The following is a 6,000-nucleotide window of genomic DNA, read 5'->3' as shown; positions in this document are numbered from 1 at the left end:
CTTGCTTCATGCTCCAATTCAGATGTATTTGTTTGTTTGAAGGTTGCCTCTATTTGTGTCCATAATCTTCTTGTTCTCACATCAAATCCCTGAGTCGAGACATTTAACATTTGTAATATTAGCACCATAGTTATTTTCCCTATTTCTCTAGTATTAGATGCTCCAATTACTACTTAGTGATTAAGTGGAAAGCATCTTCAACAACAATCCAAAGAATGGTTACAGGATCATGTTCTTCAATGGAGTACTCCTGAGAAATTATCTTTATTAAAGAATGATTGTTAATATAGCTCAACAAGGATTTCATAAGGACCCTTTCACTAATAGCTCTTGAAATAATGATCAAGAATCACAGGCTCCCCTAACTGTATGCATCATCTCCTTTTGCAGAGTCTTCCCATCAAATGCTTAGATTGTCAAAATTCAGGCCAATAACATGTGTTGTTGGCTGGAGAGTTCAAGGGACTTTCGGATTGTATTTGCTTCATTCTCCATACTTGTGTAACTTTCTTCTTTTGCATGGTTCTAGCTTGTGTAAGAGCCCAAGTTAAGTTACAATCACGTGCCATATGACCAATGTTATGACAGTTGAAGCATTCTACATTGTTCATGAATAAGAATCCATGATTTCTTCCTGCAAAATTTCTCCTTGGAGATTGTTGGGGACCATAATATCTATCTTTATGATATGGTTGGGGACCATAACATCTATCTTTATGATATGCTTTACGATCTTTTGTCATGTGACCAAAGTTTGTACAAGAATAACAATAACCAAGAAATAAACTTTGGTATCTGGGAGATGGAGATTTCCGTGATGTACTTCTGAAGTCTTTCTGTCTTGAGTTCCTTTGATGATAACCATTGCTTCTAGCATCCTTGACGTTATCTACATTTATTCTTGGAGCAGGATTTCTTCCAATGTTGCCTTGATTTTTCTCCTTGCCTTTGCTAGAACTGGGAGCATCATCATTTCTTTCTGGCTTCTTCACATCCCTTTTGTTTGAAGCATTATCATTCTTGTTTGAGGATTCACCTGTATACCCGAGACCTGATTTATCAAATGGACATCTTTTATGGTTGAGCATTTCATCCAAGGCTTGAGATCTCTTCAAGGTTTTATTCATCCCTTCAACCTTTTTTCTGAGGAAGACAATCTATCCTTCCAATCTTTCACACTCATTATTCTTCTTAGAAAGTTGTTTCTCAGTTTCTTCCTTGATACAAGTAGCTTCATTTGCTTCTATTTTCAGGGAGATGATATCTGACTTCATTTTGAAGATTTCTTCATTTTCCTTTGCTATACTGCTCTCCATTTCTTCCTTGATCCTTGTAGATTTACATGTTTCGGCCTTGAGAAGTTTGATGCTAGATTTTAATTTGAAGATTTCTTCATCCTTTACTTTTAGTTGACATATCATGGTGTTTCTTTCCTTTTTTGCTTCATCAGCCTGTCCTTCTATGATTTCCAATGCTTCCATTGTCTTCTCAGCTCCTTGTGCTTGTTTCCTTGCTTCTTTTAGTTGAGATTTGAGAGAGTAGACCTCTACCTTGTACTGACCAATTGCTTCTTCAAGTTTTTTCAAGCTCTTGTGCCTTTGTTCAAGTTGACTTGACAAGGTATATTCCTATTTATTTGCTTTATCCAATTGATTTGTCATGGATATGACTTGTTCATGATGCTTTCTTTTGCTTTAATGAAATTCCTTCTTAAGCTTGGCAAGATCTTCATCCCTTTCTTTTACTTGAATCTTGACAAGGTCAAGTTTCTCCCTTGTTTGATCTTGGTCACTAGCTAGTGCTATCTTCTTAAGTTCCTCGTTTTCCTTTTTCAAATTATTAATCTCTTCCGTGGCAGCCATAATTTAAGCGAGGAGATCTTCTACAAAATCTTTTTCATTATCTTCATCTTCTAGATCTTCTTTAGCCTTGATATCATCATTCTCATTTTCAGCTTTTGTGATGGGTTCTACATTTCCTTCTTGATTTCCATCATCTTCTTGACTGATGGTCGTGGTCAATGCTCCTTTTGAGTGAAGGTCATGAAGTTTGTCCCATATACCCTTTGCTGACGAACATTTTCCTAAATTGTTCTTTATAGAATCAGGTAGACCATTCAAGATTTCCTTAATTGCTTTTGCATTATACTCCTTGGATTCTCCATCCATCATGCTATCAACAACTACTGATTTCCATATTTCAATGCCTTGAGTCTTTAAAAAATTCCTCATTCTTGCTTCCCATATATTAAAGTAACCATTGAACCATGGAGCCTCCTCAAATTGATTGTCTTCTATTTCAGTGGTAAAGGGAGACACATCTTTAGGAGGATAGGAGACTTTTTTCCTTGACTTTGCCATTTGTGTTCTAAATATCAACCTTCAAGCTATTAGGCTTTGAATGAAGATACTGACTCTGATACCAATTGTTGAAAATACTAGGGGGGATGAATCATTATTTCTTTTTCAATTGTTATTTTACTAGTTAAAACATTTATGTTTAGAACACAAGATGAATCAGCAAGAATAAATGCTTTTATTAATATAATCTTTACAATAAAATAGATACAACATATATATAATTCCAATATGTTTCCTAGCACCAACTTGGACTTTTGTGAGGCTCCAACCTCCATAGCACCAACTCTGTTTTGTTAAGGCACCAACCTTGGACTTAGGAGCACCAACCTCAAGGACACCAATCCTTCCAGTTTCTGAGGCACCAATCCTTCCAACTTCTGAGGCACCAAGGCCAAGGGCTCCGACCCAATCTTGTCAATGCATGTTTGATAGTAATGTTCTGCTCTCAAAACTCTTCTTTACTGAGTTCTGTCTGTTTACAGCTTCACTGTAGTCTCCATGCTACAACATCAATAGCAACCAGTCTTCTTATGAAGGAGTCTTTACAACTCTTCATACTGTCCACACAGAGTCTGCAATAGCCATCATGATCTCTGATAATGTCTCCACACAGCTTTAGTGAGTCTACTATTAGCTGCACTAAGCTCTGCACAAGAACCAACTTTCTGTTCTAGCATATGTTCTAACTATCACAGTAAATTCTTCAGCATGACTGCTTCTCTGCTGGCTACTTCTCCCTTCAAACAATGTCAGATAAAACTTTATTTATTACATCACAGAATTGTTCTTCATACTACATTGTGTACCTGATTAATTCATCACAGGTCTAAGTCTTTCATAGGGTTACACGATCAACAGATATGCTCGTCCTTCGAATTCCTCCTGTCCTGTTGGACCTTCGGCCCTTTTCTATTCTGTTGGACCGACGACTACCTATGTTTCTTCTTGTTTTTCAACAACAACAACATAAAGGAAATTCTCTATTTTCTTATACTGATATGCCTGACCTTTGGCTTCCCTTTCACTCGCTTGAACTTCCACTTCCTCTATGCTCGCTCAACCTTTTGGCTTCCTCCTTTGATTGCTTGATCTTCGGCTTCCCGATCTCTGGCTTCCTCTGTCTCTTCGTGTTCACCAACGCTCATTGGACACGTTCAGGAGGAAGAGCGGCCGAAATACAAAGAAATGTTGCTTATTAAAAATATCAGAGAGGTCCTTTTCCTTTAATAATATTCATACATTAGACTTCATTGTTTACGGAGGATTTCATTGGAGAGACAATACCAACAGGGAGGCCCCACATGCCACGTCACAATCGCAATCATAATCATTTAGGCCCACTAAACTATCGGAAACATTAATTTATGCTTTTAGCCTTAAAAACCCCGAGCAACACATTTGTCGAAATACACAGGAATACACGGAAAAAACCCGACCGGACGCTTAAGGCTGGACTTCAAATACATTACACCCGCATCTATAACTTCATCGGGTCTACTCCTCCACAACTTTATCGCAATCGGTGCTTTATAGTGTCGTAAGAATTTACAATATATGTGATATTCGATGGATGCGATATTATATTAACTTATATTGCAATGGTGTAGTCAGGTCCATGTTATTATCGCAATCACAGTTTTAATGTGACAAGGGCTTTAAGCACTGCGATACATAACTCCCAATATGACGGACGCAATATTATTATAGACTTTTTTTAATGCCTCTGTCAAGTCCATATATATATATTGCAGTCGTGGTTCAAGGGTGATAGCCCTTTATACATTGCGATTACCGCAGATGCGATATAACTGTAGGGTATTTTATAATGGTGCAGTGGGTCCGTTATTATAACGCATCTATATAATATATATATATATGTATATTATATATGCGATTGCAATATATATATATATATATATATATATATATTGCAATCGCATATATAATATACATATATAACTCATGATATGATATTTTCGATGAGGCGGATGTGATATGATATTAAGCGGTTGTTGATACATCCGTTGGGTCCATAGCTTATTGCATTCAGCAATTTTCCCTTGTAACCTCTCTTCAATACTTGCGATTACTGTGGATGCGATATTACAATAGAGCATATTGTTATGGAACCATTGGGTCTGTAATACATTTCTTTAAGGATTTTTCACGGTTTATAACTATTATCTCTTCCGTTATGTGATAACTATTAGCTCCTCCGTTATGCGATACTCTTGGCATATGCAATACTTCCAATAGTTCTTCCTTGGCATATATTACATGTGATGCTCCTCTATTAACTGATCTTTTGATGACTTCTTCCTCTTTATGGGACTTCTTGGGTATATAATACATGTGATATTCCCGATATGGCTCCTCTTGCTCCAATAGGACTTCTTGGGCATATAATACATGTGATATTCCTTTGGCTTTGCAATGTCTTTCAATGAACTTCTCTGATACCTTCATACCTTGATGGCTTCTGTCTTTTCTGATATGCTTCTCTTGCTCTGATAGTCTGCAATACTCTTAAGCATAAGCAATAGCTTTGATATGCCTCCTTTGTTAACTCCTCCGTTAACAGACTCTTACTCATGGCTTGGCTTTCCTGATGGCCTTGCTCCTTGGCTTCATATCATCATTTAGTATCCTAGAATATTGCTATATAGACATACTCCTGTTGCTTCATGGATCTGCTCTAATTGTCTTCACATCATTGTTTGCTATCTAGAATATTGCCATATTGACATCAATGACAACCTAGGTTAACACATCTGCGATGCGCACTGCAAATAGTTGCACGTCAAGCAATCCCTCCTCCAAATTAGTGGGCTCTTCCACTGTTTTGATGCGTGATAGATGGTTTGGTCCCACATTCAGTCGTCCAGGATACTACTCCCAATGCTATACACGATGTGTGAATATGTACATGAAACTATTTCATCCAATCCGAGAAGACTAGAATCTGAGTGGTTGCCATATTTTCTTTCAATATATCCAAGCTCTTCTTACAGTCATCGTTCCAACAAAATGTAACATCCTTCTTCAACAGTTTCTCCATAGGCACAGTGATCTAGGCATATCCTTTGATAAACTTCCTATAATATCCCGTATGTCTCAGGGTAGTGCGTAGCTGCTTCACGCTCCTCGGTGCTTAAAAGTTCAATATCACTGCTATCTTTGTGGGATCTACCATTAGTCCCTATCTGCAAACCACATGCCCCAAAAAGTTCCCAAAAGGAACACAAAGCAAACACTTCTTGAGATTGAGCGCGGTTTGGTATCTTCGATAGGTATCCAGCATCAGGCACAAGCTTGCTACATGGCATTTAACCAACCCAAACATAGTCCAGTGATCAAAATATACCTCCAGGAACTTATGAATAAATTCCTTGAATGCAGCCATGTTATAGACATTTTTGTGCCTCGCAGCATGGAGCATGAAATGTCAATAATTACAGGGATCCTCAGTCCCTAAACATGTTGTTCTTACCCCTAGAGGAACAAGGTCAGCAAACCACAGCACTTCCTATCAGTTCTCCACCTGAAAACACTCAAAAACAGGCTATTTTTGGATCATGTCAGCTGCTCCACTGAGCATCTGCACTGAATGTCAACTGCTCCTCCTTGTACCTGCGCTGAA

This window comes from Pinus tabuliformis, chromosome 5_2 (genome assembly GCF_031772625.1).
Source record: "Pinus tabuliformis cultivar Carrire ecotype Pingquan chromosome 5_2, CPIR1, whole genome shotgun sequence".
Taxonomy (NCBI): Eukaryota; Viridiplantae; Streptophyta; class Pinopsida; order Pinales; family Pinaceae; genus Pinus; species Pinus tabuliformis.
Note: the sequence above shows the minus strand (reverse complement) of the source record.